At 43.6% G+C, this 13861-nt stretch overlaps 1 non-coding gene across 1 annotated transcript; it reads right to left on the bottom strand.

Moving 5' to 3' along the window:
• Positions 1-5789: 5789 nt before the first annotated feature.
• Positions 5790-5862, bottom strand: trnak-cuu (transfer RNA lysine (anticodon CUU)). The gene has a single exon. It is a non-coding gene; the product is annotated as a tRNA-Lys (tRNA).
• Between the last annotated feature and the right edge of the window lie 7999 nt (positions 5863-13861).

Consider the following 13861-nt stretch of genomic DNA (forward strand, 5'->3'; position numbering starts at 1 on the left):
AGAAGAGCCGGAGGCTGCGGAAGGCAGACGAGATCACAGGAAAGAAACAGCGGCCCCGAGCTTGAGGGAGCAGCGAGAGCCCTATCTGTCTGACTGATCGAGGACTTTTTTGCCTGAAAGCGGTTTGACGTGTTATTACTCAAAGGCACTCCCTGCTGGTGAGCAGAGCCAAATGCTCGAGCAAAACAGCCGTGTTCTGACAGACACAGAAAGCTTTAACGTTTGACAAAGGAAAAGTGGTCTCCTGTGCCTCAGCGCCAACATGTTAAGTTGTAGGCTGCCTGTAAAATTCCAAGAATGGCCTTGAACTACTTACTCCAAAAGCACGTTTATTTCTTCGAACCAGCAAACTTTGATCTGTTAATTGTACTATAGTCCACCGCTCGACAAGCTGAGCGATCGAAAGGAAGCAGCTTATGTCTCTCTCTTTGGTGATTGTTCACCGTGCACCTTTTGACACGTCCGGACTCGTGGAATCGCGTGGGCATGACCAAGACTGACTCGGTAACTGCTCATTTTCCAGCTCTGTGGGAATGTGAGGTACTGCATGCTTTTTGAAAACTGGGCCAGTGGAGCAATGGATAACTTTTGGAGGTTTGATTCGAAAGTTTCTGCGAATTTTTTTTATTACAAAACATATATTACTGCATAAAATTTAAGTATACAGAGAGTTAAAACTAATTTCACTATTTCGAAGCAATACAGTACAATACAGACCGTATCTCACGGTATGAACCGTCCAGTTAAAGGGGCCTCATGCTGTGATCTCACGGTGTGAACCGTCCAGTTCAGGGGGCCTCATCCTGTGATCTCATGCTGTGAACCGTTCAGTTAAAGGGGCCTCACCTTGTGATCTCACGGTGTGATCCATCCAGTTAAAGGGGCCTCAAAGATTATCTTTCGCTCCAGAGTCCGCTCCGTGGAGCAGGACGAGAAGTGCTCGCGCTTCTTCTTCCAGAAGCTGCTCAGGGAGACTTCTGTGATCAGCAGCCTGAAGGAGGAAGAGTGCTCGGTGACGTCTTCACAGACCAACATACTGAGTCCACCCCACCTTGTAATTGGCTAATTTACCTCATGCTCATGCTTTAATATTGCATTTTTTTGATAAAGATTATAAAGTTATTTGATAAACTTGAGTAATGAGGGAGGAGAGACAGAAAGCGATAGAGAAACAACAACAGAGCAATAAACAGGTGGAGGGAGAAACAGATCTCGAGAGATAGGGAGATTAAGGTAAATAGATAGATAGATAGATAGCTATTTCGATAGATAGATGGATTGAGATAGATCGATCGGTAGATAGATATATAGATCGATGGATATATATATATATATATATATATATAGATAGATAGATGGATGGATAGATCGATAGATGGATAGATAGATGGATAGAGAGATATATGGATAGAAAGAGAGCTAGATGGATAGAGAGATATATACATGGATAGTGAGATAGATGAATAGATAGATAGATAGATGGAGAGGTAGATGGATAGAAAAATAGATAGATAGATAGATAGATAGATAGATATATGGATAGATAGATAGATACATTTAAAGCAGTGGAGAGACAACGATACATACGAATCGGTCGAAGGAGATTTATACTGATTTTTAATAAGGTGAAAATAACAATGGATATAGTTGAAAGAGATAAAGAAACATTAAATTAGTACAAAGAGAGCACGATAGACAGATTTATAATTAGAGACAGAGTTAGAGATTGGCAGGAGGAGCGATGGAGAAGTGGAGTAAGTTGGAACATTGTGGTCGGGGGTCGGGAAGTGGGTGCAGGAATAGTCCGTCTTTTTGTGATATTTTAATTGAAATGTATTGAGTCAATTGAAGATCAATTAGCAATGGGCAGCTACAAATTTCCCGGTACAAACTCATTACCCCTCGCCCCAATAAAGCTATGCTGGTAAAGAAACAACGCTGTTTAAACCCAAATTGAACTGCAAAAAATCAGCAAAGGTTACTTGAAAGGCAGCATGGCGCTCGCTTCCATCGTCTGCTGTCAGCGGACTGCAGCAAATCCAATTACACTCATTCTGCACCCAGAATTATCACATCACAGGAAAAGGATGTGGGAAACTGCTCAAGATACATAACAGGAGGGGAAACTCCTGAAAAACACTTCGACTTTCGGTGTTTAGACTTCCATTAGAGCTGCAGAAGAGAACGTGTGAAAATATAAACTATGGGTGCGATGTTGATTTATGCAGGAAACTGCTCAAAATACATAACAGGACGGGAAACTTCTGAAAAACACGTGGACTTTCGATGTTTGGACTTTGGTTAGAACTGCGAAAAAGAACGTGTGAAAATGTAAACTGCAGGTGTGATGTTTTGTATAAAGTGAATGTTTGTTAGCGGATTTCTCCCGTGACTGTCGCAACTATGGGTTGTTAATCCATCAACAATAACTTCCGCTTGATTTAAGCCCAAGTGGTTACCAAATAGCAAGTTTAATAGATTGCCTTACAACAGAGTTGCACTACAGCTGTCTTCAACATTACATTCAACAGTATTATTATTATTATACAACTGTCTACAGTTTACATTAATGACAAGTAATCAACACAACCTGACCTGTCTGCGAATCCAGGTATATCAGACCTGACCGTTGCGGACTTCCTGTCGCAATGGACTTCTGATTGCCCCCTATTGAGAACACGAACGTTTGAGAAGCGAGCATGCCCTATCTTTATATTATTCGGCTGCATTGTTCTGTACGTAAGCACCACTGATCTTAACTCATGGTCGTAAACGATCCCACTTTGCTGACTCTCAGGAACCACCAAGCATTGTTTGTTGTCTTAGTTTTTTTTTGGACATTCTCCATCATCAGGTTTTGGATGCTGATACTAGGTTAGCACAACCTGGAGTTCAGGTGTCCAGGACACCCAAGTTTCTCTGGTCATCAACATTTAATAGTTTCTCAACATTTCAAAAATATTCTGTTTTTCTGTACTTCCCACCAAAGTGAATAACCTCATATTTCCTCACATTATACTGCATCTGCGACGTTCTTGCCTACATATTTATCTGTCTAAATTCCTTTGCAGACTCTTCGTGTCCTCCTCACAGCTTACTTTCCCATCTAGCTTTGAATCAGCAGCAAACTTGGATATATCACATGCGATCCCTTCATCAAGTCATTAAATGTCTTCCAAAAGCATATAAATAGTAAACGGGTGGTAAGCGCAGGGGCGAGACCGATGAGGGACCAAAAAGGAGATCTACGGGTGAAGGCATAGAGCATGGCTGAGGTACTAAATCAGTATTTTGCATCTGTCTTTACCGAGGAAGAAAAAGCCGCCGAAATCACAGTGAAAGGGGAGGTACTTGAGATACGGGATGGGTTGAAAATTGATAAAGAGGAGGTACTAGAAAGGCTGGCTGTACTTAAAGTACAAAAGTCACCTGGTCCGAATGGGATGCATCCTAGGTTGCTGAGGGAAGCAAGGGTGTAAATTGCAGAGGTCCTGGCCATAATCTTTAAATCCTCCTTTGATACAGTGTTTGGTGCCAGAGAACTGGATAATTGCAGATGTTCCACCCTTGTTCAAAAAAGTGTGTAAGGATAAACCCAGCAATTACAGGCCAGTCAGTTTAGAAATGATAATCTGGGACAAAATTAATAGTCATTTGGACAAGTGTGGATTGATAATAGAAAGGCACTGTGGATTTGTTAAAGGCAAATCGTGAATGAGTTTTGTGATGAGTTAACAGAGAGGGTTGATGAGGGTAATGTGGTTGGTATTGTGCATATGGCCTTTCAAAAGGCTTTTGATAAAGTGCCACAAAATAGGCTTGTCAAAAGGGGCGATAGTGGCTGCTTCCTTATTCTTTAACAGCGCTTTCTTTTATTTCACTCACCAGTTAACTTTGAGTGAGCGAAAACTGATCCACAGTGACGCTTATTTGAGGTTTACACCCTTTTAATCTGAAAGGATATATTGGCCTTGGAAGGAGTGCAGCACAGATTCACCAGATTGTTACCAGGGTGCAATGCGTTAAATTATGAGATATAAAAAAACGAGGCTTAAAATCACACATGTCACACTGCAAACAGTTTTCATTTTTGATACATGCATTAATGACCCGGACTTGGGTATACAGGGTATAATTTCAAAGTTTGCAGATGACACGAAACTCGAGAATGTAGTAAACAATGTGGTGGATAGTATCAGACTTCAGGAGGACATAGACAGCCTGGTGAAATTGACTTTATTAATAGAGGCATAGAGTACAAAAGTAACAAAGTTATGCTAAACGTTTATAAAACACTGGTTAGGCTGCAGCTGGAGTATTATATTCAATTCTGGGCACCGCATTTCAGGAAAGATGTCAAGGCCTTGGAGAGGGTGCAGAGGAGATTTACTAGAATGTTAACAGGGATGAGGGACTTCAGTTATGTGGCGAGAATGGAGAAGCTGGGATTATCCCCTTAGAGCAGAGAAGGTTAAGGGGAGATTTAATAGAGGTGTTCAAAATTATGAAAGGTTTTGATAGAGCAAATAAGGAGAAACTGTTTTCAGTGGCAGAAGGGTCGGTAACCAGAGGACACAGATTTAAGGTAATTGGCAAAAGAACCAGATGCGACATGAGGGAAAATAATTTACGCAGCGGGTTGTTATGATCTGGAATGCGCTGCCTGAAAGGCCGGTGGAAGCAGATTCAATAGTAACTTTCAAAAGGGGATTGGATAAATACTTGAAAAGGAAAAAAATTGCAGGGCTTCTGAGGAAAGAGCTTATGGGTGGTGAGACTACTTGGATAGCACTTTCAAAGAGCTAGCACAGGCACGATGGGCCGAATGATCTCCTTCTGTGTTGTATCATATTAAGTGTTGCTAGAAGGAGAAGCAACGCATTCCAAGTCAGAACAGAGACAGGAGACTAAGTCAGTTCCCCATTGTTTTTAATCAGACACTAGTGGTTTCCGTAGTGTAGCGGTTATCGCGTTTATTTTACACGCAAAAAGTTCCCAAGCGTAAACAATATGTTGAAACTTGCTCTCCATAAACATCCAGGGAGGCGTTTTTTCTCCTGCCAAAAAGGGCGACAGTGGCTGCTCCCTTCTTCTTGAAAAGCTGCATCTTTTACTTCATTAAACAGATAACTTTGAGTGAGAGAAAACTGATCCTCAGTGACACTCATTTCAAGTTTTATTCCCTTTTACTCTAAAAGGGTATATTGGCCTTGGAAGGAGCGCAGCCCAGATTTACCAGAATGTCAGCAGGGCTCGAAGGGTTAAATTATGAGAAGCGGTTACATACTTGTATTCCCTGGAATATCGAAGGATTTTTAGGATTTTGAAAGGTAGATAGACAAACCCTTTCCGCTGGTGAGGGAGTCTAAGACAATATCACAATATCACAATAGCTGTTTTACGAGTGAAAACGGCCCTACGCATCACTGTGAGCGTAAGAGACGAGTCTCTCGGTGCCGCATCCTGTACAGTGAATGTCAAAACTTTTAGAAGGTGCAGAAAGTGTTAGGGGTTCAAATGCACAAACCTCCAATGGGAATGAGATTTTCTCAGAGGTTGCAGCCTTCCATACTTCTCTTGCCCTTTGCGAGGCACCTGTTCCGGTTTCAATTTACAAACTGGACGAGTTGGTGATCACAGTACAACAGACTCAGCGGTCCCGGGTGAGAGAGAGAGAAATCAGCCCGGGCGCGGCCACAATGTGCGCGGTGACACTGCACGGGAGGTCAGGGGGGAGTCAGAGCTAGGGTTCGCCCCTGAAAGCAAAATAAAAATTTTAAAGGAGAATTCGCCCAACGTGGGGTTTGAATCCACGACCCTGAGATTAAGAGTCTCATGGTCTACCGACTGAGCTAGCCAGGCCTGAATCACCAGGCCACTCTTGTCTATCATTGCAGTAAACTCGCCCCTGGGTGTTCATGTGCAGCAATCCCAACATAACGTCCATATCATTGGCTGTGTTTATCTTTGAGTGTGTGTCCACCTGCAGGTTGATTTTGAACGAATACGAGTGTTTGTGTCTGTTTGCAACATTAAATAAAAGAGGGCATCAGACACTTCCCTCCCTGACTCTGGGGAACCAGTGGGACAGACTTGTTGTTGTGAGAACGCAAATAAAGCATTAATTGCGGAATTATACAGACTCTTATCAGCGCCAAAAGTAGCTTTACAATATACACACTCCAATAAATAAATAAATAATACAGATGCATGTGATACATTTGCAACTAACAGAGTCACGAAACCAGAGATATTATTTGTACCTAATACAAACACTCCCAGATATATATAAACAATCCACGTGCCTTCCATGGTGGTCTCGTGGTTTGGATTCGGCGTTTTTATCGCCGCGACCTCGGTTCGATTCCCGTTGAGGGAATTTGCTGCTCGAAAAAACAATTTCCAATTTTGTGGAATCATCGCAAATTTACGGCATAGAAGGAGGCCATTCGGACCATCGCGTCCGCGCAGGCCGAAAATGAGCCACCCGGCCGAAAATGAGCCACCCAGCCTCATCCCACTTTCCAGCACTCGGTGCGTTGCCTTTTTGGTTACACCACTTCAGGTGCATATCCAAGTATTATTTAAATGTAACGAGGGATTCTGCCTCTCCCATCCTTTCAGGCAGTGAGTTCCAAACCCCCACCACCCTCTGGGTGAAAAAAAAAACCTCTGCTCCCCTCTAATCCTTCTACCAATCACTTTAAATCTATGCCCCCTGGTTATTGACCTCCCTGCTAAGGTAAATAGGTCCTTCACATCCACTCTATCAAGGCCCTTCATAATTTTGTACACCTCAATTAAATCACCCCTCAGCCTCCTCTGTTCCAAAGAAAACAACCCCAGCCTATCCAATCTTTCCTCACAGCCAATATTCTCCAGTCCTGGCAACCTCCCCGTAAATCTCCTCTGTAACCTCTCTCGTGCAATTACATCTTTTTTGACCAGTCTGCCAATTGGGATCTTGTCAAAAGCCTTGCTAAAATCCATGTCGACTACATCAAAGTACTCCAGGTGTGTTCTCACCAAAGCCCTATTTAATTGCAGCAAGACTCCCTTACTCTTATACTCCAACCTCCTTGCAAAAAGGCCAACATACCATTTTTCTTCCTAATTGCTTACTGTACCTGCATGTTAACTTTCTGTGATTTGTTTACAAGTACACCCAACTCCCTCTGAATATCACATTTATTGGACTCTCACCTTTTAAAAAATATTCTGCTTTTCTATTATTCCTACCAAAGTGGACAATTTCACATTTTCCCACCTGCCACTTTCTTACCCAATCACTTAACCTGTCCACCTCCCTTTGCGTCCTCCTCACGGCTTACTTTCCCACCTACCTTTGTATCATCAGCAAACTTGGATACATTACACTCGGTCCCCTCATCTCAGTCATTAATATAGAATGTAAACAGCAATTGCATCATAAATTGTCCGCCCAGGATCGAAAGCAGGGCCGTTCGCGTGTCAAGCGAACTGGTAACCACTACACCACAAAAAACCGCTGGAGACTTATACTGGGCAGAGGGGAACCGACCAGTCACCTCTCTCTGCTCTGATTGGGACAGTTTTACCTCTCTTTAAACAACATCTCTCCTCTCCCACACTAAAATCATGGAATAGAATCATGGACTATTAAAGTACAGAAGGAGGCCATTCGGCCGTGATGCCCTGCCGACTCTTTGAAAGAGCTGTCCAATTTAGTCCCAAAAAACCCAGCCTTTTCCCCGTAACCTTGCAAATCAGTCCTCTTCAAGTACCTGTCCAATTGCCTTTTGAAAGTTCCTATGAAAGCTGCTTCCACCACCCTTTCAGGGAGTGGCTACCAGATCGTAACAACCCTCTGTGTGAAAAAAAAAATCACCTCATTTCCCCTCTAGTCCTAAAAGCTCTCAATCCTTCTCCACGGATGCCTTTTTACAAACATTTGATTCATCAAAACCACACAAGTTACACAGGAAAAAGTCTTCATTTTCAAGTAATTAATGTTCCGAAGGAGCTCCCTAATTTCCCTCTCCTAACCTTATGAATCAGATCATTCTCGTCTGGATCATTTTCCACATGAACCGACCTCCCCCCGTCAGGAAATAGCCATTCTGATTCTGTGACTGTGGCCAGCTTTGTTCGGGCAGTTGGTTTGACAGGGACCTCACACCACACCCTCCTCCCGTGTTTTCTTCCACATCCACAGATTGGGGCCGGGCCTGGACTGATTTTTTTTTCTCTGTCTCACCCGGGGCCGCTGAGTCTCCTACTCAGATCACAAACCAGCTCTCCGACACCCGATCACCAACTCACCCAGTTTGTAAATTGAAACCGGAGCAAGTGCCTCGTCAGAGGGCAAGAGATGTAGGGGAGGCAGCAACCTCTGACATATTCTCAGGCTCATCAGAGAGGTTTGTGTATCTGAACCCCTAATAACCTTCTGCTCCTTTTGAAGTTTTGATCATTGCACACGACGCGGCACTGACAGAATCGTCTCTTGCACTGACAGTCAAGCAAGAGAAGAGTTCACTCGCGAAAGCAGCGTAAAAGTTTAAAACAGAATTCGCCCAACGTGGAGCTCAAACCCTCGATTCTGAGATTAATAGTCTTATGCTCCACCGACTGAGCTATCTGAGCATGGTGAAGTTTTTCCATTTGGTCTGTTATTGCAGCGAGGCGGCTGCTGGCTCCGCCCGAGGGGCTGAATTTGGAATCGGAGAAGGATACAGCTCAGAAGCAGGCCATTCGGGCCATCGCGCCCGTGCCTTGCCGACAAGCCATGTACTAGATTCTCCTGAATTCCAAGGTGTGGAACGAAAGCGAACAACAAAAGCCCCTACATTCGACCGTGGAGGTACAGGCAATTCTCTGAGAAACCGGTTTGTCTATTTCCCGGTGTTTGCCTGTCTCTCTGGCTGTGATTATCTCTGTGCGTGTGGAGCTGCAGGCTGATTTTAAATTAATTAATTTGTTTGTGTATGTTTCTTGCAATAAATAAATGAGGGAATCAGACGCTTCCCTCCCTGACACGAGTGAGGCAGAATTTAGAGCAGGGTTCTGTTTATTGTGAAAAAGGCAATGCAATATGAATTCCGGAATTATTCAAACTCCTACCAGCGCTGAGAACAAGTGTGACCCCGACGTGATTTGAACACGCAGCCTTCTGATCGGCAGTCAGAGGCGCTACTGTTTCCTGAGCCTATTGTACTTTATTCCTATTTAATGACGGGAATATCCGCAGTCAGCTAAAACGAATTAAAAGATGAATCACAGAGAAAGGGAAATCCATGTTATATCTGATAAAATACCAAGCCACCATACCTTGTGGTCTAGTGGTTAGGATTCATCGCTTTTATCATTATGGCCCAGGCTCGGTTCCCAGTCAAAACACAACTTTTGAAAACTTGTTACATTAATCGCATGAACTTACTCAAACTCTGTGGGAAAAAAAACAATCATTGTTTTAATCACCATTAATTAACCGATAACGTTATTTTGCAGAATGAAAGGCGACTGAGGGAAGTTGGAAAACTTTAACAATTTCTTTTATGCGATGAACTTTTAATCCCTTCTCATTTTACACACTGTATTTTTAAGGGCTCGGTTTAAAATGTCCGGTGCTCGTGAGACCACGAAATCGTGTTAAATTTAACAGACCGGCTATTTCACAGAGAAAAAATAAATTTGCCCAACATAATGTCCCCACACTGGATCGAACCAGGAAATTATCACATTATGAAGCAAATGTGATAACCGCTACACTACTAATTTGATTATTAACCTAAAGTTCGATTAACTGCATTGATTCTCTTACATAACTATTCAATTGATCGAAGTTGCACAAGTCACAAAAGAAAAATGTTCATTTCAAGGTTATTAAACTCCAAAATCTGGCCTGCCTTGTTTGGACAGGGGTTGACCCAGACATCACAGCCTCAACAAAACATATTCTCAACACTTCCACTGGGAACAGGAGGAGGCCATTCAGCCCCTTGAACCTGTTCCGCCCTTCAGTTAGACCATGGATGATCTGTACCTCAAATCCATTTACCCGCCTTTGCTCCCTATCTATCGATACCCTGACCCAACAAAAATCGATCGATCTCAGTCTTGAAAGCTTCAATTGACCCCCAGCATCCACAGCCTTTTGGGGGACAGAGTTCCAGACTTCTACTGCCCTTTGTGTAAAAAAGTGCTTCCTGATTTCGAACCTGAATGGCATGGTTCTAATTTTAAGTTTATTTCCCCCTCGTTCTTGATTCCCCAGAGGAAATTGATTCTCTCTCTCTATTCTATCGAATCATTTAAACATGTTAAACACATCGCTCAGACCGCCCCTCAATCTTCTATACTCGAGGGGATACGAGCCCAGTCTATGCAGCCTGTCCTTATAGTTTGACCTTTCTAGCCCCGGTAACATTCTGGTGAATTTGCTCTGCACCCCCTCCAAGGCCAATCTATCCTTCCTGAGGTGCAGTGTCCAAAACTGAACGCAGTTACTCCAGACGCAGTCTAACCAGAGCTTTATATAAATGGAACATAACTTCCACTTCTTTATATTCCAGCCCCTGAGATAAAGGCTCACACTCCGTTAGCCTTTTAAATTATTTTTGGACACATCCGTTAGCTTTTACTGATTTATGGAAATGAACCGTTAATTCTCTCTGCTTCTCCACAGTTCCGAGCTTCTGACCTTTTGGAAAATACCCTGACCATCGGTCCAAAGTGGATTACCCCACATTGAACTCCATCTGCCATAGTTTTGCCCACTAACTTAATCTGTCAATGTCCCTTTGGAACTTTCCAATCGCGTTCCACACGACTTACTGTACCACCCAACTGAGTCTCATCAGCAAACTTGGATATACGACTCTCTGTTCCTTCATCTAAGTCATTGATAAATATGGTGACAAGCTGAGACCCGAGTTACAGATCCCTGGGGGACACCACTAGTCCCATGCTGCCAATTGGAGTATGTACCCATTATCCCTACTCTCTGTCTCCTATCTCCGAAACAATTCTCTACCCATGTCAATACATTGCCTCAAGTTCCAGGCGATTTCATTTTTTCCAACAGTCTCTTGTGTGGAACCTTATCAAATGCCTGTAGCAATTCCATACAAGTAATATCATAGGAAGATAGGAACAGGAGCAGGCCATTCAGCCCCTCGTTCCTGCTCCGCCATTTGATTAGATCATGGCTGATCTGTGATCTAACTCCATATACCCGCCTTTGGCCCATATCCCTTAACACCTTTGATTGCCAAAAAGCTATCTATCTCAGATTTAAATTTAGCAATTGAGCTGGTATCAATTGCCGTTTGCGGAAGAGAGTTCCAAACTTCTACCGCCCTTTGTGTGTAGAAATGTTTTCTAATCTCACTCCTGAAAGGTCCGGCTCGAATTTTTAGACAAAATGGTGGCAAGTTCGCCGGACATCTTGGACAAAATGGCTGTAAGCACGGCGGCCATCTTGGACAAAATGACGGCAAGTCCTTCACGGCTGTTCGACAGGAACAGAAGGAGGCCATTGAGCTCCTCAAGCCTCTTAAATGGGAACTGAAGGCCATTCAGCCTCTGAAGGCTGTTACACAGGAAAAGGAGGAGGCCATTCAGCCCCTCAAGCCCGGTACATCGTTACTGGAGGCCGATCATCCCCTCAAGCCTGTTACATGGAATCAGGAGGAGGCCATTCAGCCCTTCGAGCATGTTATACAGGAACCTGAGGCCAATCAACCCCTCAAACCTGTCAAATAGCAAAAGGAGGAGGTCATTCAGCCCCTCGAGCCTGTTATCTGAGAACTGAAGGCCATTCTGCCCATCGAGCCGTTAAAACAGGAACTAGACGCCAATCAACCCTTCAAGCCTCTAAGGTAGCAACAGGAGGCGGCCATTCAGCCCCTCGAGCAACTTACACCAGATCTGGTGGCCAATCAGCCCCTCAAGCCTGTAAAATAGGAACAAGAGGAGGCCACTCAGCCCCTCGAGCCTGTTATATGGGAACTGAAGGCAATTCAGCCCCTCGAGCCCGTTACACCACACCTGGAGGCTAATCAGCCCCTCAAGCCTGTTACATCGGAACAGCAGCAGGCCATTCAGCCCCTCGAGCGTGTTATACGGGAACTGAAGGCCATTCTGCACCGCGAGCCTATTACACTGGAATAGGATTCGGCCATTAAGCCCCTCGAGCTTGTTGCACTGGAACAGGAGGAGGCCATTCAGCCCTTCGAGACTGTTATAAAGGATCTGGATGCCATTCAGCCCCTCGCGCATGTTACATAGGAACAAGAGGAGTCCATTCAGCCCCTCGAGCATGTTAATGCAGGAACAAGATGAGTCCATTCAGCCACACGAGCCTGTTACACAGGAACAGGATTAGTCAATTCAGCTCCTCAACCTGTTCCGCCATTCAATTCGATCATGGCTGATCTGTATCTTAACTCCATCTACCCGCCTTGGTTCCTTAATTATTAATACCCATGCCTAACACAAATCTGCAATCTTCGTTTTGAAATTTCGTATTCACCCCAGTCCTCAACAGAATGAAGTGCTTCCTGACATCAACCCTGAACGGCCGAGCTCTAATTTTAAGGTTATTCCCCCTTGTTCTGGATTCCACACCAGAGGAAGTAGTTTCTCTCCATCTACCCTATCAACTCCTTTAATCATCTTAAACACCTCAATTAGATCACCCCTTAATCTTCTATATTCAGGGGAATAAAGCCTAGTCTATTCAACCTGTCCTCATAATATAACCCTTCTAGCCCGGCTATAATTCTGGTGAATCTGTGCTGCATTCCTTCCAAGGCCAATATATCCTTCCTGAGGTGCAGTGCCCAGAACTGAATGCAGTTCTCCAGATGGGCTCTAACCAGAGCTCTGTACAGCTGGAACATAACTTCCACCCCTTTATTTTCCAGCCCTCGAGAAATAAAGGCCAACATTCTATTAGCCTTTTTAATTATTTTTGTAACTGTCCACTAGCTTTTAATGATTTCTGTACTTGGACCCTAAATCTCTCTGCTCCTCCACAGTTCCGAGCTCCTCACCATTTAGAAAATTCTCTGATCTATCTTTCTTCGATCCGAAGTGGATGACCTCACATTTCCCCACATTGAACTCCATTTACCACAGTTTTACCCACTCACATAATCTCCCAATATCCTGGGAATGCTTGGTGATTTTGTTTGGTTGGAGAATGCTTGAAATCAGATTGTTATTTTTAAAAGATTCGAAATGATTTTTAACTTGTACAGTTTGAACAAGATCATTATTCCCCGATCAATAAAATGTCTGTGTTTTTCAGATAGCGGCGACAGTTCAGAGATAGTTGCCTTTTTGTCTACTTTAATGAAGTGAAATTTTGCTGATTTAAAATCAGCTGTATTTCTTAGCTTGAAAAAGCAGCTCCTCTGTTGGTGAGGCTTCATTCCCAATGTATCAGTGTTTCCGCTTATCCTGATATCAGTGCAACATTTGAAGGGTTCCAGCCCACTCGTTCGATCCAGTGCCGAATAGTGCTTGCTCTTCAGAGGGTGCCGCGGCTCCGGTTCGATTCCCGGTCAGAAAAGCAACTTTTGAACACTTGTTATATTAGTCGCATGAACTAATTGAAAGGCTGTGGCAAGAAAAAAAAACGATCATTGTTTTCATCACCATTAATTAACCGATAACGTTATTTTGCAGAAAGGCGACTGAGGGAAGTTTGAAATCATTTCTTTTGTGCGATGAACTTTTTATCCCTTCTCATTTTACACACTGTATTTTGAAGGGCTCGGTTTAAAATGTTCAGTGTTCGTAAGACCACGAATTTGTGTTAAATTTAACAGGACCGGCTCTTTCACAGATGAAAAAAACATCTGCCCCAACATAA

The sequence above is a fragment of the Heptranchias perlo genome, unplaced genomic scaffold (assembly GCF_035084215.1).
Source record: "Heptranchias perlo isolate sHepPer1 unplaced genomic scaffold, sHepPer1.hap1 HAP1_SCAFFOLD_47, whole genome shotgun sequence".
NCBI classification, from domain to species: Eukaryota; Metazoa; Chordata; class Chondrichthyes; order Hexanchiformes; family Hexanchidae; genus Heptranchias; species Heptranchias perlo.